Below are 25,617 nucleotides of genomic sequence, written 5' to 3' on the forward strand. Positions count from 1 at the left end.
CGGAGGTTCGAGTCCTCCCTCGGGCATCGGTGTGTGTGTGTGTGTGTGTTGTCCTTAGCGTAAGTTAGTTTAAGTTAGATTAAGTAGTGCGTAAGCTTAGGGACCGATGACCTCATCAGTTTGGTCCCATAAGACCTCACCACAAATATCCAAAATTTTCTTTCTATTGTTATACCAACCAGAAGTTTCCATTGTATAATTTTGTAAGCTGCCATATTCAATCTATATTTTACTGAAGAAGGCCCTCGTACGCAACCGGTGGCTAGTGACTGAACATTTGCCAAATCTGTGCGCAGGAATCTGACTGCGTCTTCCCTCGTCATGAAGTCTTCTAACCATTCTAAATCTCTAGTACCCCGAAGCAGAATAATACTTGAAGACTGATAACTTGGCATTTCCTCAACACCATTAATGTCGGCGAGTCAATAAAAGTATCGAATGCATTAATCGGCGTGGATATGACATTCAGACACCTCTTCTTGTACAATCTTATCGTCCTTACGAGTTCTTTGACGTCCGTGATACTCTTGCCTTATTAAAAACTTTGCGAAGGTACTGATAACATTAATTCATTGCGCTGACGTAATAGGAATTGCTGGTTTGCGGACTCCTTCCGTGTAGAATAACTGACGCACGTGACCCAGATATTCGATTACGCTACCAAAATCAATTAATGTAAATGCGACACCAAATAATTGGCTCCAAAATTCTGTTTTCGTCATACACGTCACATGTAGCACGTAAAAGAGTCGAGTCTTTTATTGATAAGGCACATTACACTATTTCGCGTTGCAAGACGAGCACCGTATTTCATCGCGGTGGGCTGCAAGATCATTTTGCGGACAGGGCGGCTGATGTGGCCCTGTGGTCTGGTGTCTCCCCATAGCGAGCGCCCCTGGAGAAGGTTACAGAAAAACAACTGCCGGAAAAAGACGCTTTCCCCACGGCTGGAAAATCCAACCAGCCGCGACCACTGGCACGTATCCGGTGTCCGCCCTGAAGATTGCAGCCACGCAGGGAAGTACCGCATTACACGGGGGTCTTGCCAGTGGATGGTATGATCATTTCTGTCTCCCCAGCAGACGTTTCCGTTTGGAGTTCTTATTAATTACGGCGGTGGCTCAATCGTACAAAGGAGGAAATGTTGTTAATTGGTTAATAGGGCACACTGTGTACTACATCCTCCTAAGTACACAAGACAAAAAAAAGGATGTATATGTTATTTACGTGACAGTGCAGCAAAACGTGATCGAACGGGCTCCTACAAGGGAACTTCTGCCAATTTCTTGAGTAAAACCCGTATGTAAAATGTATAAATCTTAATCCAGCAGCAGTTATCAACGCCAGGAAAGACATGCACGCCCGTTAATATGTAACACTGTTGAATTTTACTCATTTATTTTTATATTTATTTTAAACAGACCTTTAGAAGAAACACTGGAACGCCGACGACGGCAGCGATTAACACTAGTACCTACGCGCGAATATTTTGAGATTTTACATTCTTGACTTATATTTGCAGTTATGAGAAAGCATGTTTTAGTCTCCTTTCAAGCAGATTAATGCTAAAGGCGAAGAGGCGTTTACGTTAGGTGCTGTATGTAAAATGTTGCCAATTCAATTTTCTTCCAATCCTTTACTCATTTTAACGGACATACTTTAATTAGGGATACATAAGAAGCGAAAACCATGCATAAGAGCGTGTGAAAACTATTTATTTATTTATTTATTTATTCCGTTGTATTTCCGTGTGCCAACCTCAAGAAGAATAAAGATTTTCATTTCCATCGAAGATGAATGCACATGAACAAGGACGACGACAAAAACTGCATCGAAAAAAAAAAGGACAAGAAGAATTAGTTGTGAAATGTTTCAGGATGTTTCGGGACTGCAGCCGTATTACATAGACTTCTTGCCACGATATTTCGGCTGACAACCAATCAGTCATCTTCAGGTCTTCAGGTGAGTGTTCTGTACTGGTTCTCATCGCAAACTTTATACCAAAAGTTGGCGCGGCGGCATACGAGCAAAGGCAACCGCTACATGAGAGATTTCTGTCGAGTTTTGCGCGCTGTAAAGACATTCTATGGCTTATTCTGTCTTGGAAATATTAGCCTCGACGAGATCCTTCTGCGAATCAATTATTAATGAATCGCTGAAAATAACTTTGGCGGAAGATCTTATTAATCATGGTGGCGGCTTTCAAGTGTATAACACGTGGACCTGTTGATTTCTTTAATTTCTTCAGAAAGAACACTATTTATCACTAACGTCCATCTAGCGACAGTTGATTTAATCAATTTTGACATCTGAATTTTAACTCGGCGAGCCCGCATTCCGACAGAGAGCGCGCATTCAGTATGACCATCACGCATGCGCCTGCGTGCCATAGATGAAGCAATATCGGGTGTGGGCGCGAAACTCTACAGAGGTCGATAATGTAGCGGCTGTCTTTGCGCATGCGTCTCCGCGCCAATTTTTAGTATAGAGTTAGCGATGCGAAATAGCATACTCCAGTGCTAATCACTCATCTGAAGATGGCGGAATGCCTGTGACCCCAAATGCCGTGGGAAGAGGTCGACGAAATCCGGCTGCAATCCCGAAACTTCATGGATGCTCTTTACGCGGGGAAAACTTGAAAATATACGAAGTTAATGTATTTCTATATTCTTAGGATTTGCATCTATCACTTATCGTTTCTTTCACCTCTGGCAATGTTTATGGGAGTGAATAATTCCGAGAGTTGCACCGTGGCTCGGAGTCCCCATCAAACTGTTTCTTCCCCCTATAACTGGCTGGACAAGTTAGTTGAAAAGTCGGATGTAGGCAACAGCATACAACGTCCAACAGGATCATGCCCAGTAAAGCACTGCAGTGTTCAAACCAATCTTGGGACTGATGCCAGGTTCACGATACTATCAAGTATGCGTGACATCAGACATGGTGCAAATTCATAGGCGCGCTGCTAGGATCGTAACAGGCCGGTGTGGCCCATATGGTGGTGTAAGAGAGATGCTTGGGAAATTTAAATGGGAATCGTTGGAAGAAAGACGACAAAATTCCCGCGGAGCCTTTTTGTGTAGAGAACCCGCATTCGAGGCACATAGTGTGACGATTCTGCTGCCAACGTCGCATACCTCGCGTAAGGATCATGGGAATGAGATGAGAGACATTAAGGCCCGGACAGAGCCATATAGTCAGCCATTTTCCGCCGCTCAGCAAGCCGATACAATGGAACGTAAAAATCTCTAATATTGATACGATATACCCTCCGCCACGCACTGCACTGTGGCTTGCGAAGTATACAGGATGAGCAAGAATTCTACTGACAAACTTCAGAGATACGGACGAAAACAAGGAAAGAATGTCTAGTAAACATTGGATTCAAAGTGCGTATCTTACGAGCTGAGTGCACTTGGTCATCTTCGCTGCTGTAAAATACCGGCCGTATCAAAATGAATATCGGGCTTTTAAAGCTTTATAGCATTTATTACATTCAACTTACGCATGCGCATGCATTGTATCCTGTGTCTTCCGTTAAGGCGTCGGCACACGGACCGTGTTGTCGAACATTAACGTTGAGCGTGCGAAGTTCAACGTGCTGCTGAACGCTCAGGAACGATGCGACTTGTGCATACGGTACTTGGGCCCCAACGTGGCATACGCGATCGCAACGCGCTCCACCGGCAGTTGAGGGATGTTTCTAGTTCGTAAATCACACTGTTTACTCAAGGGTTGCGCGTAAAATTCTTACGTTAGCTCTATTAAAACACACATTTCCTCCATCGTCCACGAAAAGGGAAGTACCATGTCCAATCAATAAGGACACAGGCTTATAAAAGTTCCATTACAAACAGTGCGGTACAAATTTGGAATACGTCTCCGCATAAGATAAACATTATTTCATCATTCCCACATTTTAGTAAAACCGCAAGGTCAGTCTTACTTGATCACTGTTCCTACCCAGTAGCAGAATCTTGGCAACATGTGAATTACGAAGGGTAAAAGAAAAAGCTTTATACAAGTAGCTGTCCTGTAGATTAAGCCAATCGAACAGTCACTCCTAAAAAAAACGTGAACTTATATTTACATAATATCAAACATTATAGTATATATTTATATTAAACTAACAATAAAGCACCAGAACCTAATAAAAACGCGAACGTTAGGAAAAAAAATTCGGTAGTGGCAAAACGCGAACCACCGCCCCAACACATATCGCAACAGCCGACCGCGACGCTAGTCATTACACTACACCAACAACTGCCAAGTTTTATGTATAACAATAGTATCTTCCCCCTTGCTGAAAACCTTAATCGTAGATTTGTTACTAATTGAAGCTTAATTATAACAAATTGCACCAAGAACACTGCGTTTTGGGTCGATCTTCAGTGTGTCGCTGCCTGCAAATAGCTTACTCTCATAATACGAAAGTTACAATAATTCTTTTGCCACGAAAATGATATTTCTCATTATTTTATTGGAACGAATCACACAGTTAACAACGGGTTTGCCAGTGATTCTCAATTTGCTTGTGCTCAGAAACGACATATATACATATAGGCTTGAAATGTATGCCAATATGGCGCCTCACGACTCTGTACTGAAGGGAGACGGCGTGCGTGTGACGTAGGTGGCGTTGTGCCATCTCATTGATCAACGCTCAGAGGCACGCTCAGAATATCTGATATGGCAGATATTGCTCTGCACGTTCGGAAAGACTCCCGAACGTGCTATTCCACGCTATAAAGCCGTCGGCACACGGACTGTGCATCCGAACGTTGAGCGTTCAGCGTGCCGAATTTCTGAGGTCACAGCGTGGAATAGCACGCTCGGGAGCCTTTCCGAACGTGCAGAGTAATATCTGGCATGTCAGATATTCTGAGCGTGCGTCTGAGCGTTGACCAATGAGATGGCACAACGCCACCTACGTCACAAGCACGCCGTCTCCCTTCAGTACAGAGTTGTGAGGCGCCATATTGGCATTCATTTCAAGCCTATATGTATATATGACGTTTCTGCGCACCAGCAAATTCAGAATCAGTGGAAAACCCGTTGTTAACTGTTTGACTCGTTCCAATAAAATAATGAGAAACATCATATTCGTGGTAAAACAATTATTGTAACTTGCGTATTATGAGAGTAAGCTATTTGAAGGCAGTGACACACTGAAGATCCATCCAAAGGTATTGTTCTTGGTAGAAGTTGTAAACAGAAAATTTAGCGTAATGAGTATAGTCACTGACTTCTGAAGAGTTTTGTGGTGGAGCAGTGGTTCGCGTCTTGACACTTCCAAATTTTTTTTCCTAACATTCGTGTTTTTATTAGGTTCTGATACTTTATTATTAGTTTAATATAAGCATATACTATAATATTTGATGTTATGTAAATATAAGTTCACCTTTTTTTGAGGGGTGACTTTGTTGGATTAGCTTAATTTGCAGGTCAGCTTGCGCTACTTGTATAAAGATAGTTTGCTCCTCTTTCTTTTACGGCGCGCAATTCACATGTTGCAAAGATTCTGCTATTGGGCAGGAGTGATCAAGTAAGACTGACCTTGGGGTTTTACTAAAATGTGGGAATGATGAAATAATGTTTATCTTATGCGGAGAAGTATTCCAAATTTGTAATGCACTGTTTGTACTGGAACTTTTATCAGCCTGTGTCCTTATTAATTGGACATGGTACTTTCATTTTCGTGGACGATGGAGAAATGTGCGTTTTAATAGAATTTTACGCGCGCCCGTTGAGTAAACAGTGTGATTACGAACTAGAAGTATCCCTCGACTGCCGCTGGAGTGCGTTGCGATCGCGTATACCACGTTGGGGCCCACGTACCGTATGCACAAGTCGCATCGTTCCTGAGCGTTCAGCAGCACGTTGAAATTGGCACGCTCAACGTTAACGTTCGGCAGCACGGTCCGTGTGCCGACGGCTTAACGTCAGAAACTCGGCACGCTCAACGCTCAACGTTCGGATGCACGGTCCGTGTGCTGACGGCTTTAGGAAGCGCTAGTAGCAAAGATGGCGACTAGTGATGATGGGATCCCATACTGCGAGGAGCGTAGGGGACGATGCGGGACACCCACACCGCTGTACTAGTCAAGGTCCTAGCGTAGGTGGTTTGCCTCCGACCGTAATGGGGATGAATGATGATAATGAAGACGACACAACAGCACCCAATCATCTCGAGGTAGGAAAAATCCCTGACCCCGCCGGGAATCAAACCCGGGACCCCGTGCTCGGGAAGCGAGAAGCTACGAGGGCCGTTCAGAAAGTAACCTCCGGTTGATTTAAAAAAATACACCAAGTTAAATAAAAATATTTTAATATATACATCTTACAACTACATCTTTGCACTATTTTCTACATAGTCTCCATAGCGATTGAGGCACTTATCGTATCTCTTCACAAGCTTTGAAATTCCTTCTGCATAAAAATCACCCGCTTGTGCCTGGAGCCAGCCTGTGACCGCATCTTTGAGCTCTTCGTCGTCATCAAACCGCTGTGACCCGAGCCATTTCTTCAAATGCATGAAGAGGTGATAATCACTTGGCGCCAAGTCTGGGCTGTAAGGTGGATGGTTGATAACGTCCCACTTGAAGGACTCAAGAAGGGCTGTTGTTCTGCGAGCAGAGTGAGGACGGGCGTTATCGTGCAAAAAAAACGATACCGGAAGTCAGCATACCACGGCGTTTGTTCTGTATAGCCCGTCGTAACTTTTTTATTGTTTCACAGTACACGTCTTGATTAATGGTCGTACCACGTTCCATGAATTCAACCAACAACACCCCTTTGGCATCCCAAAACACCGTTGCCATCAATTTTCTGGCAGAAAAATCTTGCGAGGCTTTTCTTGGTTTGGTAGGGGAATTTGAATGTGCCCACATCTTTGATTGTTCTTTTGTCTCAGGGTTCACGTACTTAATCCAGGTTTCGTCACCGGTCACGATTCTGTTTAACAATGGTTCTCCTTCGTCCTCATAACGTGACAGAAAGTCTAATGCAGAGGCCATTCTTTGAGTTTTGTGGTGGTCGGTAAGAATTTTGGGCACCCATCGTGCACAGAACTTACGGTAACCCAATCTTGCTGTCACTATCTCGTACAAGAGAGTCTTAGAAATCTGTGGAAAACCAGTAGACAACTCCGACATTGAGAAACGTCGAGTTTCACGAACTTTTGCATCAACTGTCTGAACGAGTTCGTCAGTCACCAATGATGGTCTACCACTCCTCTCTTCATCATGAACGTTTTCTCGTCCACTTTTAAATAAACGTACCCATTCACGGACAACTCCTTCACTCATAACTCTTGGTCCGTACATGGCACAAAGCTCACGATGAATACCTGCTGCAGAATATCCTTTGGCTGTAAAAAACCTTATGACAGCACGCACTTCACATTTGGCGGGGTTTTCTATTGCAGCACACATTTCAAACTGCCACAAAAACTAAACTAGCGCAGGTACGACGTTCACTCGACCACGGCTTGATGCCGACTGACCTGTTGAGTGCGTGAACGCACAGATGGCGTCGCTACTCCCCCCACAACCCGCACTGTGACCAATCGGAGGTTACTTTCTGAACCGCCCTCGTATTTGTGTTTTATAGTTTGCAAGGGCTGAGTCTGTTCTTATAGAGCAACGTCCTTTCCGTATTAAGTTCCACTGCACTCCTCCAAGTGATAATAACATCTGGAAACACCGGCTGTCTTTGGAAAAAGAAGAGTATGGGATGAGTGTTCAGCGAGTGGGATAGTCTTTCATGCGTAGCCCCAAGAAATCAGTTCGAAAGGCTAGTAGTGAATTAGCAGTTCCAGTGACGTCTGTGTGGAGACTTAAGGAGACGCTAACAACTACCTCATTATCGTTTGCAGTTGTTACAAGCTCTAAAGCCTAGAGACTACAGTTTACTTGTGCGAACGAAACGTTGCTGCATTAACACGAAATTTTCTGGAGCGCGTCGTCTTCAGTGATGAATCCACATCTCACTTAAGTGGGAGTGTGAACACACATAATGTAAGCACGTGAAGTTAGCAAATACGCAAGAGATGCTACAGTTGCATCGAGACTCCCCTAAATTCAATGCTTTTCGTGCTATATCTCGGCGGAAAGTTTATGGGCCTTTCTTTTTCGGTGAAGCAACTGCAACTGGTGTTTCTTGTCTTGACACACTACAGCTATCGCTCTTTCCTCAGTTGCAAGAAGCTGAACTACAGTACTTTGCCAACAAGATGTGTGCCGCCTCGCTGGCATACCTCAGTACGCGAATGGTTAAACGACGTCATACCCAACCGCTGGATCGGCCGCAAGGGGCTGAATGACAAGAGCTTCATTTGCATGTCCTCCACGTTCACCGATCTGACGCCATGCAATTTTTACCTTTGGGATTCACAAAGGATTAGGTGTACGTGCCTCAACAACCAGCTGATCTGGCCCTCTTATAAAACAGAACTGAACCAAATGTTGCAACAGTTACTCCAGACACACTGACCAAAGTTTGGGAAGAATTCGCCTATCGATTCGGTGTGTGCTGTATGACGAATAGCGCTCACACTGAACACTTGTAAAAAAACTCTTTGAGTTGGTCTTTCATTTGCTGTGTTATTAATAACTGTAAGTTGAATGTAACAAATGGGCCGGCCGAAGTGGCCGTGCGGTTAAAGGCGCTGCAGTCTGGAACCGCAAGACCGCTACGGTCGCAGGTTCGAATCCTGCCTCGGGCATGGATGTTTGTGATGTCCTTAGGTTAGTTAGGTTTAACTAGTTCTAAGTTCTAGGGGACTAATGACCTTAGCAGTTGAGTCCCATAGTGCTCAGAGCCATTTGAACCATTTTGTAACAAATGCTACAAAGCCTTAAAATCATTTTTTCGGTTTTTAGGTCCACCGTACCTCCTCCCAAAATGTGGGAAATGAAGAGCTTAGATTAAAAGAAATGTGTTTCACACTATCCAACATGAACAAGTGCTCATAGCTCTTGACATTTACTACACATTTTACAGCCTATATTTACTGTGCTTTTTTCCTTGTTTTGGTCCATATTACCATCTCCGAAAATTTGTCGTTGGAGTTCTGGTTTACTGTATATAACTAATCTTTTATCACAGTAAATATGGCCATTAACGACGAACCAGTAGAGAGAGAAAGTGATATTCCATTTTCGAGAACTGGTGCCGTATACCCGCTGTGTTAGAGGGTTGGGTTGGGTTGTTTGGAGGAAGAGACCAAGCAGCTAGGTCATCGGTCTCATCGGATTAGGGAAGGAAGTCGGCCGTGCCTTTCAGAGGAACCATCCCAGCATTTGCCTGAAGCGATTTAGGGAACTCAAGGAAAACCTAAATCAGGATGGCCGGACGCGGGATTGAACCGTGGTCCTCCAGAATGCGAGTCCAGTGTGCTACCACTGCGCCATCTCGCTCGGTGCTGTGTTAGAGAATACTCACGCTATCACGAATGTGTACCTAGTAGGCCACCTAATTTATTTCCGTTGACGAACACTAATCATAAAAACATTATTCCAAGGCCATCGCACGCAGCTGTTGATCATTAACTGATAGAAGCCCAAATGCCTCGCGATAAGCTGTCTCCTGCGTATCGTAGTGCTCGCGCCCGCTGCTAGCTGGATGGCTGGCTGAAACATTCATCACTTTCCTCATCGACGCGGAGAAGCACGTTGGCTTGCGATCCGCGTGATCAGGGTTTATAAAACAGCGAGAGCTTGCGCAAATCCGTATCCCGAACAGGGTAAAGGGCATTAAGAATAGGACAGTCAGCAGATCCCCCTTAGCAGTCTATGTCCTGACGGTGATAATGAATTGTTATTCGTAGCGTAGCGGTATAACAGAAGGCGCAGACTTTTATAGGATTTCGCAAATCGACTTCGTAAGCGGCAACTGTGTCTTTTGGCATAGTGATGTGCAGAAAATATTCCCTTGGAAGATGTGAAAATGACGCAAGCCAATGGAAAAAATATTTTTAGATTGCTTTTTGTTTCGTATATGGTTTTTTTTTTGCCACTGAATAGATACCTAAATTCAGATGTCTTCTATTATGTACAGTTTTGTCTCTATTGGACTTCGTTATTAACTAAAAATTTGACAATAAACTTGTAACTGGAAATACATGGAAATCAAAACAGTCTTTGATCGCAAATTTGTTTATTCAATTCAGTAACCGGTTTTGATCGTTATGATCATCACCAGATTGATTTTTCTCCTTAAACTTAGTAAAACAATCAAATAAAATATTTATCTATAATTTTCATCATCACAAAATGTAAAAAACACAATAAAAACTGTGATGAACACTCATGGCGATGATGTAGGGCCGCCGTTAGCACACTTATCACTCTGATGATCATCATAAGGATGGAAACAGGTTACTGAATTGAATAAACAACGTTAATTTTATCAATATTTTGCAGCTTGAACGTGACTGTATTCAAAAGAAAGTAAGTATAAAGAAAAATGTCTTGAGTCTTCATTCACAATTGTTTCGTGTTTTATTAAATTACAACAGTGTAATTTAATAAAACACGAAAAAATTGTGAATGAAGGCGTTTCATTAAATTACACTGATCTGATTTAATAAAACACGATCAAACTGTGAATGAAGGCGATTTTATTTACATTTCCCATGTATTGATTAAACTGACTTTCGATCAAAGAATGTTTTGGTTTCCACTTACTCTCAAACAATGTATTGCGGTTACCTTCAAAGTGATCATGTCACTTCCTCCCCCCCCCCCGTGCGCCCCCTCCCCCCCCCCCCCCCCCAAGTCTTGTGATTGGAACGTAAAGTGATCTAATTTTTCATTATAAACCGAACTTATATTGAAGCATAAACATGAAACTGCCTCTTTATTACATAATGATGGTGTATCAACTGGCCTTTCTCTCTTCTATTTAAATCATCATAACGTTATTGCTCCCTGTGCTCAAGTGACCAACAGTAGTCTCCCATCACACCACCGGCCATGATCAAGTCATTCCATCCCTTTTGAGTCCTGATGACTAGATAAAAGCGCGCACCTCGTTCTTCATAGATATCACCCAAATTTGCAAGGTAAAGATGCAAGTTAACCGATCAAAAAGTTAATCTTGGGGTTTACCAAACAACAAAACTTCTAGAATTTTCCAGCATGTTGTCTACAAAAGATATAAAATGTGGGTCCATTTTGTCGCCCCAAGAACCTTGAATAATATCTAAGCTTCCGTCTCACTCACAGTCATATTTTATTCGCATGTGAATTCCGACATCATTTTTCGAATGTAGAGTCCAATAAACATGCATCCTTTAAATTTCGTTTCTTATAGATGAGTAAACTCCTCGCAGAATTACTAGAAATTTCCTCCATCTTTGGGTAAAGATTTCACAAACTGTTTCATTAGGCCCACCTTAACGAATGGAGACGCTAGCAATTTTTTTTCCGTGGATCCATAAGGCTCCTGCACAAAACACTCTTCTCTCTACGCTGCATAGATTTTCTCGAGGCCAATTTATTTTGAATCGATGTTGAAAGGTTTTCTATCGCGTTAAGACTTGTCAACTAAACAATTAAGAAAAGCTTTATGAATCATACATATTAGATCACGAAACGAAGATTTGGATATTTAAAACTATCGTAGAAAGTGTAGCAACGCATGGAGCAGAAACGTGAGGAATAACTAAAAGAATTAAGAGAAACATATCGTCATTGGAGATGATATTTTGTAGGTGTTGCTGTAGGCTGACATTGAGGGGTAAAATTAAAAATGAAGACTTACGTATGAGACTGAACCTGGGTTGGGGTTGGGTTGGGTTGTTTGGGGGAAGAGACCAAACTGCGAGGTCATCGGTCTCATCGGATTAGGGAAGGAAGTCAGCCGTGCCCTTTCAAAGGAACCATCCCGGCATTTGCCTGGAGCGATTTAGGGAAATCACGGAAAACCTAAATGAGGATGGCCGGACGCGGGATTGAACCGTCGTCCTCCCGAATGCGGGTCCAGTGTGCTAACCACTGCGCCACCTCGCTCGGTGACTGAACCTGGGCACCGCTGTCGTGAATGCAATCGAATCAAAATAACTGAGATGGCATGGGCATGTACGTCAACTGAGTGAGGACAGATGGCCTAAGATGATGAAGGAATGGATTCTAACTGATAGAAGAAGAAGAAGACGTCCGATAATAACAAAGGAAGAGGGAGTCAGAAGAACTATGTCAGTGAGGAATTTGCAGAGGGAAGATTGGGAAGGCAGAAGGCTATGATTGAAGAAACAACTGTAATGATGTATTAAATCGCAATAAAACAACAATAAAAACCAAAATAATAAATTTTTCGTCGTTGGCGTATGTAAATACGTGACTGAATGATCAAATATTTCGTAGACATCACTGTAATCCAATATCCCCACTACATGCATTGGTAGCATATGCAAAGAGAAGTCCAGCGCTCCCAAGAAAGGAGCGAGTAGGTGTATCAGCAGCAATATAAAAGAAGACATCCGCAAAAATCACGGATGTTGATTCTTTTTAAATATAATGAAAGAACCGCGTTTACGTAATGTATACACTGAAAATGTCAGTCGAATAGCAGACGATAACAGAGTTCAGTGCGTTATTACTGAGGACCAAGCCGAGCAAAAATACTTGAAAGCATAGCTTGACATGTCACCAGCAAGCTGACGCCCGATAGCGGATAAGGGCTTCCTGCATGAATTACATGGTGAGGGAAGGGGGAGGAGGGGAGGGGAAACTGTGGAGGACCTTGTGCAACTTCAGTCAACCTTCGTTCATACTACTTGCAATATGGAAAAAAATTCTATGAACATCGTTTGTATCCACGAATAACACACACTTGACCATTTGACGTTAAAGTATCTGGAGTAGAAACCCGGCGACCTAATATTCCATTCTATCAATTTGAACTTTAATCTCTTGGAAACTGTAGTCAAGTAGAGTGGAGGCGCGGTTGTTAGGGGGTTGTATGTGAAAATGAGCATAACTCGGGAAAGTGCAGATCATTTTCAACCCACGTTCATTAACATATTACACACTGTGAGGAAAGACATGTAGGATAGCAGAAAGGTTGGGAAAGAACTGAAGGTTCAAAGCAAGTATAGTTCTGTAAGACTTGGAGCATTTGTAACCTAACTTAATTCAAATAATTATGACACTGGTATATTGAAACACACTTTACCACTCCTAAGGATGCTGTTTGGGCGGGGGAAGGGAGGGGGGTGAGAACGGAGAAACATGTGAAGATCGTGGTCGGTGCAGTAACACTCTCAAACTACAACGCTGTGGATTGATGGGCTGCTTGACAACAATTTCCATGAGATTTAAGAGAAATTCATTCAAGTTGAAAGAATATCATGGAAAGTTAGGTCGCCGCGTTTCTCCTACAGGTAGCTTAAAGTTAAATGCTCAGGAGTGTGTTAGTCTTGGATACAAACGAGTTTATTGATAAGATGTTAAATGTGACTTTATGATTTTTTTTAAACATTTATTATACTCGACGGGTCGTTCTGTTTCCTTTTTCTGTCTGCCAATACGCTACGACAGATAAGAAACTGCCGGCCACTGTGGCCGAGTGTTTCTAGGCGCTTCAGTCTGGAACCGCGCGGACGCTACGATCGCAGGTTCGAATCCTGCCTCGGGCATGGATGTGTGTGATGTCCTTAGGTTAGTCAGGTTTAAGTAGTCCTAAGTTCTAGGGGCTAATGACCTCAGATGTTAAGTCCCATAGTGCTCAGAGCCATTTGAACCATTTAGATAAGAAACTAGACAACACAGGAGTCGCTAACCACCAACAAATACGGGTACCACAGTGCGGGGTGCAGCGGTAATATAAAAGCTGTTCAGACTTCCACAAGGAACTCTGATCGAATATAGTGAAATGCATTTCAAATCAAAGATCGCGATGTGGTGAGGCGCGAATTCTAGCATATTCATATTGTTTGTGCTTAAATTCAGTGGTTATTTACTGTAAATGAGTGCTAAACCAGGTGTAGCTAAATAGCGTGTACGTGTGAATAAGCTGGAAAAGTACACTGTCAGGGTGACTTTGTCGTGGATATCAAGAAGAAGTGCAATGTAACTAATATCATAAACGTAACGATGCTTTCGTTTCATAAACTTTTCATTAAATAAATTTCCGTTATTTTCGCTAGTACCACGACGCCTGCACTTGGTCCAAATATTGTTCTAATAACACCTGCATCTGATGAAAAGACTGCAGTGGCTCGGAAACTAGTTAATGGTAGAATAAACCATACCAAACTAAAAAAGAAAAAGCGATTGGTTGCATATTCTACCCACATGAATTGTCAAGCGAAAGAAGGAGTTTTGACGATGCTGCGTTGATATAATACGGTTCCCAAAAGATTTTCGTACGTCATCGTTCTCGCACCAAACACACACTACAACAGCTCCACTTCGCCTCTTTTAAGATTCCTGCTGGCTTAATAAATGTCGCTCTACTGACCATATCAAGAGGCACCACTTACGTGAGGGACGAGACGTCGTCCTGCCCTGTAGTGGGAACAGCTGCTGTAGTATTGCCGGGACCCTGTGTACCGTACTGGTCAGGTGTAGCCACGGACAGACCCTAAACACAACTAACTTGTCACAGCTCCCAGAACGATTTGCAGTCGCCATTAGCTCGCCTTAATGGCCTGTGATGGTGTTTGTGATGCATGACGCACAGTGATCAGAAGTCGACCAGAGAAAGATTTTCCGCGTTTTTTTGGAAACGACGTCATCTGTAAGGGACGTCTGCTTGCGGGTCTTCCGTTTTCGACCTCGTACTTAGTTGTACTATTATTCCAGTGCGGGTGAAGAGTATCCTATACATTACCTAGAGACTAAAAGTTATTAACAACATTTTTCCATAGTCCTACAAGCAATCGTTTTTCCCATACTTCCCTTCCGTGAACGGGAAGCATTAACACGTGTAAGTCAATTAGAAGCAACCGATGTACTTCTCACCTTCAAAGAATGTATCTATAGATATTCTATGAAAAACGTAAGGCTGCACGTGTCATCTACATCCATTGTCCGCAAGCCACCATATGGTATGTGGCGAAGGGTTCTTTGCGTACGACTCTTACTTCCCTCCTGGCCTGTTCCTGTCCTCCGTTTGAATTTGAATCTCTCTAATTTTACCTTTCACGATCTTTTAGCGAGATATACACGTGACTCTTTCAATAGCGTATGCTCTCCAAATTTTAACGGTAAACCACACCGTGGTGCAGAATGCCTCTCTTGCAGCCGGTGCAGTAGGCTGAGCATCTCCGTCACGTTTCAACTTGAGCTTCGTTTCATCTACGTAATTTACGATCTACGAGGGCAATCCGAAAAGAAAAGTGCATACACCTGTTTATTTCTACAATGGCTTACATCAGTTTACAGCTTGAACATTTAGCTATTTTTCGACATAATCACAATTTCTGTCGATACATTTTTGTAGACGCTGTGGCAGTTTTCGTATGCCCACGTCCTACCACCTCGCCGCCATGCTGTTAAGAAAGTTATGAACCTCTTCTTTCGCCTCGTCGTCGCCGGCCGTGGTGGCCGAGCGGTTCTAGGCGCTACAGTCTGGAACCGTGCGACCGCTACGGTCGCAGGTTCGAATCCTGCCTCGGGCATGGATGTGTATGATGTCCTTAGGTTAGTTAGGTTTAAGTAGTTCTAAGTTCTAGGGGACTCATGACTACAGAAGTTAAGTCCCATAGTGCTCAGAGCCATTTTTTTCACCTCGTCGTCGGAGCTGAATCGCTTTCCAGTCAAATGTTCTTTTAACCTAGGGAACAGGTGATAGTCACTGGGAGCCGAGTCAGGACTATAGGGTGGGTGGGTGAGTATGTTCCACTGAAACTGTTGCAGGAGAGCAACGATTTGCCGAGCGATGTGTGGGCGAGTGTTGTCATGGAGAGCGTGTACGCCCTTGCTCAACATTCCTCTACTCCGGTTCTGAATTGCCCGTTTGAGAGACTCTGAAAAAACTATTCCCTAAGTTAAAAGAACATTTGGCCAGAAAGCGATTCAGCTCCGACGACGAGGTGAAAGAAGAGGTTCATAGCTTTCTGAACAGCATGGCGGCGAGCTGGTATGACATGGGCATACAAAAACTGCCACAGCATCTACAAAAATGCATCAACAAAAATGGTGATTATGTCGAAAAATAGCTAAATGTTCAAGCTGCAATCGGATGTAAACCATTGTAGAAATAAATAGGTCTATGTACTTAAACAAAGTGGGAGACCTTACTTTTGGGATTACCCTCGTACATTTACATTCACACTACGCGAATCACTGTGAAGTACGTGGCAGCGGGTACATTTTGTATCACACATTTTCTCCCTTTGCATTCATGGATGGAAAATGAAAAGAAAGACCGCTTGTATTTCTTTGTGCGAGCTGCTACGAGTATTTACCTAATATTATCCACACGATATCTCCGGGATAGATATGTCGGGGGCTGAGGAATATTGTGGTTTCTGTCCTCGAAAGTTGTTCTTGAAGCCGGCCGAAGTGGCCGTGCGGTTAAAGGCGCTGCAGTCTGGAACCGCAAGACCGCTACGGTCGCAGGTTCGAATCCTGCCTCGGGCATGGATGTTTGTGATGTCCATAGGTTAGGTAGGTTTAACTAGTTCTAAGTTCTAGGGGACTAATGACCTCAGCAGTTGAGTCCCATAGTGCTCAGAGCCATTTGAACCATTTGAACCAGTTGTTCTTGACGTTTTCTAAACACTTTCTCGAGAGCTGTTTGATGTCTTTAATCGAGATTTTCGACATTTTGAGTTACACTCCTTCGTTAGTCGAATAAACCTTTGATCATTCGGATCGTTATTCTTTTCATACACTCGACGTTCTACATCTACATGACTGCTCTGCAGTTCACACGTAAGTGGTTGGCAGAAGGTTCATCGAACAACTTTGAGACTATTTCTGTAACGTTGCATTTTCGTACAGCACTTGGGAAAAGCAAATACTTTTAAATTTTCCCGTGCGAACTCTGATTTCTCTTACTTCTTTACGATGGTCCTTTCGGGTATGTAGACAGGAGTCATCAAATATTCCCGCATTCTAAGGAGAAAGTTGGTGATTGAAATTTCGTCAAAAGATCTTGCCGCAACGAGAAATGCTTTTGTTTTAATGATTGCCATCCCGACTCACGTATCACATCCGTAACACACACCCCCCCCCCCTTTTACCGTGATAATACAAAACGAGTTGCTCTTCTCTGAACTTTTTCGATGTCCTCCGTCAGTTCTGTCAGATGCGGATCCCAACACGCGCACGAACACACCAGAAGAGGACGGACAAGCGTAGTGTAGGCAATCTCCTTAGTAAATGGTTCAAATGGCTCTGAGCACTATGGGACTTAACATCTGTGGTCATCAATCCCCTAGAACTTAGAACTACTTAAACCTAACTAACCTAAGGACATCACACACATCCATGTCCGCGGCAGGATTCGAACCTGCGACCGTAGCGGTCATGCGGTTCCAGACTGAAGCACCTAGAACCGCACGGCCACACCGGCTGGCATCTCCTTAGTAGATCTGTTGTGTCTTCTAAGTGTTCTGCCAATAAAACGCAGTCTTTGGTTCGCATTCCCCACCACTTTTTCTGTGTGGTGGTACCAATTTAAGTTGTTCGTAATTGTAAGCCCTAGGTATTTAGTTGAACCAATAGCCTTTGAATTTGAGATATTCATCGTGTAACCGAAATTTAACGATTTTTTTTTTTTTAGTTTTCATGAAAAGGACCTCAGGCTTTTTTTTTAACTGTTTAGAGCCACTTGCTCCTTTTCGCTCCATACAGACATTTTGTTTAAATCGTTTTGCAACTGGTTTTAATCTTCTGATGACTTTACTAGACGGTACATGAAAGCGTAACCTGCAAACAACCTAAGTAGAGTGCTCGGAGTCCCTCCTAAATCGCTTTTAGAGATTAGAAACAGCAGGTTACCCATAACACTACCGTGCGGGACACCAGATATAACTTCGGACTTACTCGATGACTTTGCGTCATTTACTATGAAGTGTGACATTCCTGACAGGAAATCACGAGTGCAGTCGCACAACTGAGACGATATTCCTTACGCATGCAATTTGATTATAAGCTGCTTGTGATGTAAGCGTCGAAAGCCTTCCGGAAATCTAAAAATATGGAATCTTCGTGTGAATAAAGAACTAGTTATCTTTCACAAGAACGATATTTTATGAATGCGTGCCGACTACGTGTCGATCGATCATTTCTTCGAGGTATTTCATAATGTCCCTAAACAGTATATGTTCCAATACTGTACCGCAAACTGACGTCAGTGATATGAGACTGTAATTCGTTGGGTTACTGCTAGACCGACCTGATATGCATCCCATACACTTGAGAAGAATTCAGGTACGAACCATTCATTTGTTTTGTACGCAGTTTCATCTGCAGATATCTGCACTTCCTCAGTATCTTACCAATGAATCGTAACCTGCCATTCTTCTACCAACAGCTGTGGCACTTCGCTTCATACCTCTACATGTTGTTACTTCCCAGCGTTTCTATGGTATCACTTGGTTTAATTGTCACTTATTAATCCTGTAGTAAAAGGATACCACGCGTTAACATTTCGTGAAATGCAAAACTTTGCAGTTCTGTGAAATGAGAGCTATGAAAAATAGTTGCCAGTCTTTGCGCCTTTCTGATATTTAGTTAAGATGATTTTCAGTCGAGATACAGGATATTACTTATAAGTTTTCTATGTGGACAACCGCAGCTTAATCTATGCATAGTTAAAAATCTTTTCTAAAAATTTTGTGGTAAAATATTCTTTAAAAATTTGCAAGTCCGCTTGTAGCTGCTAATCCTCGGTTATTGTGGAATCAAGGTACAACCATTTTCGCAATAACGAATCTAAGCTTCAGGTTAAATTTGGGTGGATTACACTAAGCCATTAAACCAATACGATCTCCCACCGTTCTATAAGGCACCCATCCTGGCATAATGGATCTTACAACATCCATCAATAATCTTAGATTAATTACGGATCGTCACTGAGGGACATTCTGATTTGGACCAGTGTTGGAACTTCATAAATTTAGACAACACTGTTAGTGGGGCGCAGTGATCTGGTGCTATACTTAGGTTAAACCAACAGTCGAGATCACAATAAAATTTGTTTATTACAACCGGTTTCGGTTTATATTAAAGAAATCCTCAGATTTTTTTGGGTGCCCCATCGCTGGTGTTGGTGGCTCCTCGCTTTTTCACCTTATACCACGATCGTACCGTATCGAGTGTACGATCGTGGTATCACGTGAAAAAGCGAGTAGCCGCCAGCACCAATCAAAGTGGGGCCCAAAAAGTCTGATGACGGCTTTAACGTAAACCGAAACAGGTCGTAATAAACATATGTTATCGCCATCTCGATTGTTGTTTTAACCTAAATAATATTGGAACTCCTGATAGTACTTAGAAAAACAGCTATCACGGCTGCGATGAAGAAATGATGGTAACGTGTGCAGAGGCAGTCGCTAGTAAATCATGGGCACCGTAGTGGTCAGTTTCCGTTATGACTTACTATTACTAGCTGCTGCTTCGGCACACGACGTTACCATTTCTTCGTCGCAGCCGTGATAGCTGTTTTTCTAAGTACTATCAGGAGTTCATCTTTGGTCCAAATTAGAATGTCCTTTAGTGACGATGCGTAATTCCCTATGTTTTAATTACTTATGGTCTTTTCAACATCCATTGCATATTGCATTTGATGATGCAAGGATATGTGTCTGATAGAACGTGGGTAGATCGCACTGGTGTAATGGCTTAATGTAATCCAGCCAAATGGTACGATGATTATCGCGAAACCGGTTGTACCTTGATTCCACAATAAACGAGCATTAACAGCTACAAAAAGACTCCAGAAATTTTTTGGAAGATTTTACCACAAAAAAATTTTAAAAAGGTTTTGAACTATAGGTATTAACTTAACTTAACTTAACGTTTTACCGGATAGACTTTCCTCTCAGTTATCATCTACGAAATAGTGAGATTGCAACTAATACTACACGCGAAAGCATCAAGTTTCGATGCACTTTTGTTTTTCCAAGGGAATGTATTTTCGTTAGAAGGCGTCGATGTGGAGTTGAATCAAAAGATTCATGTTACAAGGGATGATAGCATTAACTGAACAATGTTATGATTGCAAGAGAAACGATCTTATCTGATTAACAGTTGTTAAACTGCGATGAGATCCTAGGAAAATTTCGTTTCTAATACACTAAATTTTGTAGAGCTGAAATACTTAAGTACAACACTGCGACCATCTGTAGCAATATTTGAGCGAAGGTAGCACCAAAAAAATGATTTAAGAGCATAACTTTCCAACCAAAGAAGCAATTTTCGTAGCGCTGCTAGTTGTTTGGCAAAAAAAAACAGCTGTCAATGATTTATGGAAGGGGGACACCAGAGCTCGACAAGAACCTTAATTGGGAGGGGGCAGGAGGGGGGGACATACGTGGAGGGGACACACATATGGTGGTGCATGGTAGTCATTTCTTTCTGCTATGCAGCAGTGTTGCACTGTAAGATACAATCTGAACTGCTGCAAAAAATATTAGCGCCCAGGCAGATAATATTGAACTGTTTCTCACAGGCAAATAGCATACTAATGCACATGATGGTAATCGCTTGCAAGTAATCTCTTTCTCAAATCTGAAGGATGAGCACATGCAGTAAACGTAAAACCGATCTGGATCAACGCGTACAAACACTGAGCACAGTCGCAGGTAATTCTGACTCTTACTTTCAATCAATAATAAAGAAAAAACTAAACTTTTGAAGCGCGAGAAAAAGTACATTTTGTCTTATCTACGATCAGATTCTACTAAATGCTCTAACTTCATATTCTAAGCACAACGTGAAGCCTCTCCACTTTGCGTGGCAGCGTTCTATGTCACTCGTGTCCGACATTCAGAAGATGCTTCGCGACAAATACGTTTGTATGATATGAAGAATGTGGTTCTCTTGGCCTCTGAAGAGCATTTTCCTGCGAAAGTGAGCTGCTCGGTGCGACAGTATTTCACTAGTACAATAATATCTCAATAACAAACAAGAAAAACAGAAAATTTCTCTTAAAGTACCAAAACGTTGTGACACTGGGATGGTACAATCTTCAAAAGGAAAATTATCTCTATTAGGGGCCAAAAATATAGTTCAGTGAGTGTGACGGAGAAATAATTACTGAGTAAAGAAGGGAAAGTTGTTCTGATGTTTCCTCGAGTTAGATACACTCGACACTAGATTTATCGATACTGATTATTGGACAACACACTTCGAAAGTGTCGTGTCCATGGCTAATCAGCGCGCTACTGAAGAAATGCCAAATACATTTAGTCGTAATTTGTTCACCAGCGACAAGACGAAAAAAAAAGAAACATGACCCCCGCCCCCGCGTGCCACCCCCCTACTCCTATATTATATCCTACACATTAGTATTGCGTCAGAAGTGACTTCAATATTGCTGCATACGTCAGCTGTAGTCAAAATGTTTTCCCTCAGAAAGGGGAATGCGTAACAACCTCCCTACCAACACTTCTGGATAATCGATCTCTGGTACGAATTACCTCAAATGGCTTCAACGGGTACTCAGATATACTGTAACTTGTGAAACGCAGAGCCATGCAGACAGACACATTGTCGTTGATACAACAATCGATGGTGATATTTCAGACGCTGTCTGCATCCCTCTAGAGCAGAGGTTTCCAAACTTTACCTCTGACAGAAGGCACTGAAAACACTGTTACTTTGAGGTAACACAGTGTTTATTTTGAAGTTTAGCAAAATCATAAAAAATGAGATAAACTAGTTTCATTCAGTGAACACCAATGTTCCACGGAACACAGTTTGCACAACACTGCTGTAAGAGTCTAGACAATATTAACAGAAACTAATATGCAAGAAAAACTACGTAATACAATATTATTAAGGAAAAATACTTGCAATTGTGGACAGAAAAGTTCGTAAAAATCAAGTAGGCCTACCATAATTTTAATTTATCGTGTAATATTTAAAAATTGTCTAGTTTCTAACGTTGATGCAATATATTAACTTGTTTTCTCAACATGTTTATGCATGACCACATTTTTTGTCATACGAGATCGAAACATCGCCCGTGTCGGTTTATGAAGGTTGGTGACAATGCAGGAGTCCCTCACAGATCGGTACGATCCTGTGCACAAGAAACCGTTCTTCACGAACATAATTAAGATTGACGATTATAAGAGACAAGCAGATAAATCGCTAAAAACATTTTTCCTCCCAGTATGCGACATTGGTAGCTAATCTGGAATCTAACCCGGCACTTTGGAATTTACTGTGGTAATAAAACACACCATGCGGTACTTTTTCCTCCCCTTACCAGCGGAAACTGGCGACGCAAATTCTCCTCATTAAATGAGTTCGAACAACCCACCTGCCGTTTCCGCCCCCATCACACGTTTTTAAGTACCGCTTTTCCGTTCAACACAAAAAACGCAAAGTATGAGAAGTAGGAGCCGCCTGAGAGAGGAGCTGACCCTTGCCGCCGCATAATGTGATCAATTCGGACAACTTGCGTGAAGAAGTGCACACTTACTTGAAAATGTGCTGTTGCAGAAACGAAGACACTGACAGTCTTCCCTACGTTTCTTCTCGAATTAGCGCGCCACTATTGTGTGGTGCCGTGCGCAGCGCGAGTGAGGCGCCTTGCCGCGGCGAACTTTTATAAGTAACTGAAAACTGACGCGGAGGAAGTCCCTCGGTCGTCGCTCATTGGCTGACGGTTCCGCCGCCAGGTGGCACCACGGTCGTTGCGTAACAGCTAGGCGCCAAGAAAAGCTCGCATTTGATCAGTGGCAGAGTGACCGTTAACATCGCGCTTCCGGAGAGGTACCTTGTCAGCCAGCCTCCGGTGCGTTCAGTGAACCCTGCTCACAGCGAGCTTAAGAAACTGGAGTCTTTCTGTGAGGTTCAGTGCATAGCGATGCACACAATATTCCGAAAGAACAGTGCATTGTACATGTTTAAAAAGAGTTAAGAAAAGACTACTTAGTTTTATTCTTGAGAAAAAGTGTGCCAAAAACTTTTTTTCCCGTGCTAGGTGCTATTACTGTTGTTACGATATGTACGGACACTGTGCGCTGTGACGAAAACATTGTACCGGTATTCTACTCGACCACGTTGTGAAGCTCGGTGTAAGCCGATCCGCAAGCACGAAGGCCATGGCTTTACGGAAAAATGATCCTGAAGTGTAACGTAGTGTTTTTCATCGCTCGGTTGTATTTAAACAAAGGAATTGACCTTTGCACTTTTTATATTACATTATATGCTTGAACCCACAATATCATTCATTAAAAACAACTCCCATTTGACTCAGTTTTGTGTGATGCATGATCCGATTTTACATATTAATAATTATTTATGTTCGATTATTCCAAACCTTTACGAAAGGAGATATTCGTGCATAAGCTAAACACGCTTTCGAGTATGTAATTTGTTTTCGTTGTGTGTTTAAAAATATTTGGACCCATGTATCTCCTACACGAGGTCATTGATCAGTGATAATTTAAAATTCTGCAAGTGACAGGGGGCTTCCGCCACACACCGTTGGGTGGCTTGCGGAGTATAAATGTAGATTATAGGAAGACCTTTTCCGCCGTTAAGGTCGGTATTAAACTAGCATATTTCTTTGTCAAAGTTGATATGTCAAATATTTATGTCAAAGAAATTTGATGGTGTAATAGGGAACTTTGTCAAAACTCGCCTGTCGTCAAATAAATGTGATCAAATCGCCTCGCCGTAGATTTGATCTTAAAAGTCGTTCGTCTTCTGTTCACTGCAATGTGACATGTAACCGCTTGGAGCGCTGGCGTCACTACAGCTATTTGACGTCTCGTGTTTGTAAACATGGCTCAAAAGTTGGTGTGTTCCTTGGACCCTTTTTTTATGAATTTGCTTCGACTATGGGGGGGGGGGGGGTGAGCAAGAGGTACAGTGCATGCTATTAATTGTGTATTGATGGACAGGTGGAAAATGCTGCAGGCGACATATGTCCACAGTCACAATGACTTGTCTTTAGTATTCGTAGTAGCTTAAGAGATTATGGTGCAGATGTCTGCATTAAGCGTTATGCTTTAGTAGCTATTATTGACATCATCCAGAAAATGTTTTATAAAAGTGCACATTAAAGACCGGTCGTTGTGCTTACCTGCTTACCAACGCACTAGGAGAAACAGGCACATTTAGCTATGAGGCTAAATGATTCTAATGCAGCAACAGTTCATCGTAACGTACTTCACACCATCATCTCTTAACTCAGACAGCAAGTCAACAAAGAACTTCAAGACGCACGTACAGACTTCTAGGATCCATCCAACTTGTCCATTACTTAATACCTATGCTAATTTCGACAAATTGTCGCTCTTTTCCTGAAAAAGTTTAATTATGAGGCGAGCATGAATGTCCGTCTGGGGTAACTGCTGGTTAGTGTCAGTATTTCTTATAATTATTGACCGAAAGTAAAACTTTAAAGTGGTGTCCTAATCTACTCATGAAGAGGTAGAATCTTAGGTTAAAGGTTTTGCACAATTAAGACTATTATTACAGGTTAAAACTGTACGTATGTTTTGAGGCAGCATAATTCATAGAGCACATACTGCCCAAACTATATTTGTCCTGTATTTGAGAATGAGAATACTTAGCGAACACAACAAACGTTTCACACGGTTTCAAGCCCAAACGAAACTTTTCTCGCTGACACCCTCCACAAAATGATGAAGGAAAGTTTATCATTCACCATATTTTCGATATTCATGCAGTAAAACGTAGGCATCAGGCGTGATGTTTTAGTTTCTTGTTTCATTACTGCTAAATCCATTCCCAACTAATTTTGCTGACAGTATCCACATATATGATTGAATGTACTTGAAAAATTATGTCATTGTAGGTCACGCAGTTCAGGAGATATGGCGTTATAAACATTGAGATGCGTGAAAAGCTAGCTTTTGCTTAAAAGGGAGTGCAGCTTACCCAGACTATAATCATCCAGTGTTTGATAGTAAGAGCACGCAGCGATTTCCAGCAAAATTTAAATATAATTTGAAACCTTTTCGAAACTTTTTCTCGCTTTCGTGCTTAACACGTAATACCTAATATATTCACTCATTTGTAATCAGACGTTTGTATCTGTTTTACACAAGAGAGTTCGATTCTTTAAAGAATCCTTGGGAGGGGGGAGGATTTACTGCTTATGTCTCCATTACTTCAAGTGTGTTAACGCTGTGGTCTATCTGTGGTGGAAATGGTTCCCGCCCGATTTAACACGGACACCGTCCTGCTGCCAGAGGTAGAAGAAAACGAAATTGACCAGTTTGTTACATCTAGTTAATAAAACTGTAACCACAGGAAAATAAATAAGAAAATACGGTACACGAAGAAATAAACTGACGACTTCATTGAGTTTGCACAGACTTAACACGTTGCTGTTAAAAGAAATATTCTGCCACAAGAATTCAATGACTAAAGAATGAAACTGTAATACAAAAAAAGAGCACTACAGTGAGTTCTCTAAAGTCTCAAAATTTAAAATTCAGATGTAAACATA

General features: G+C 42.2%; 1 protein-coding gene across 2 annotated transcripts in view; it reads right to left on the bottom strand.

The window, feature by feature from the left end:
* The window catches only part of LOC126242436 (uncharacterized), a 140,351-nt gene extending 117,616 nt beyond the window's left edge, over positions 1–22,735 (bottom strand). For both annotated transcript variants that reach the window (XM_049948088.1, XM_049948087.1), the window contains exon 1: positions 22,612–22,735. The gene's annotated coding sequence lies outside the window, so the exon portion shown is untranslated. The remainder of the gene's footprint in view (positions 1–22,611) is intronic.
* Positions 22,736–25,617: the final 2,882 nt, after the last annotated feature.

The sequence above is a fragment of the Schistocerca nitens genome, chromosome 1, assembly GCF_023898315.1.
Source record: "Schistocerca nitens isolate TAMUIC-IGC-003100 chromosome 1, iqSchNite1.1, whole genome shotgun sequence".
In the NCBI taxonomy this organism is placed as follows: Eukaryota; Metazoa; Arthropoda; class Insecta; order Orthoptera; family Acrididae; genus Schistocerca; species Schistocerca nitens.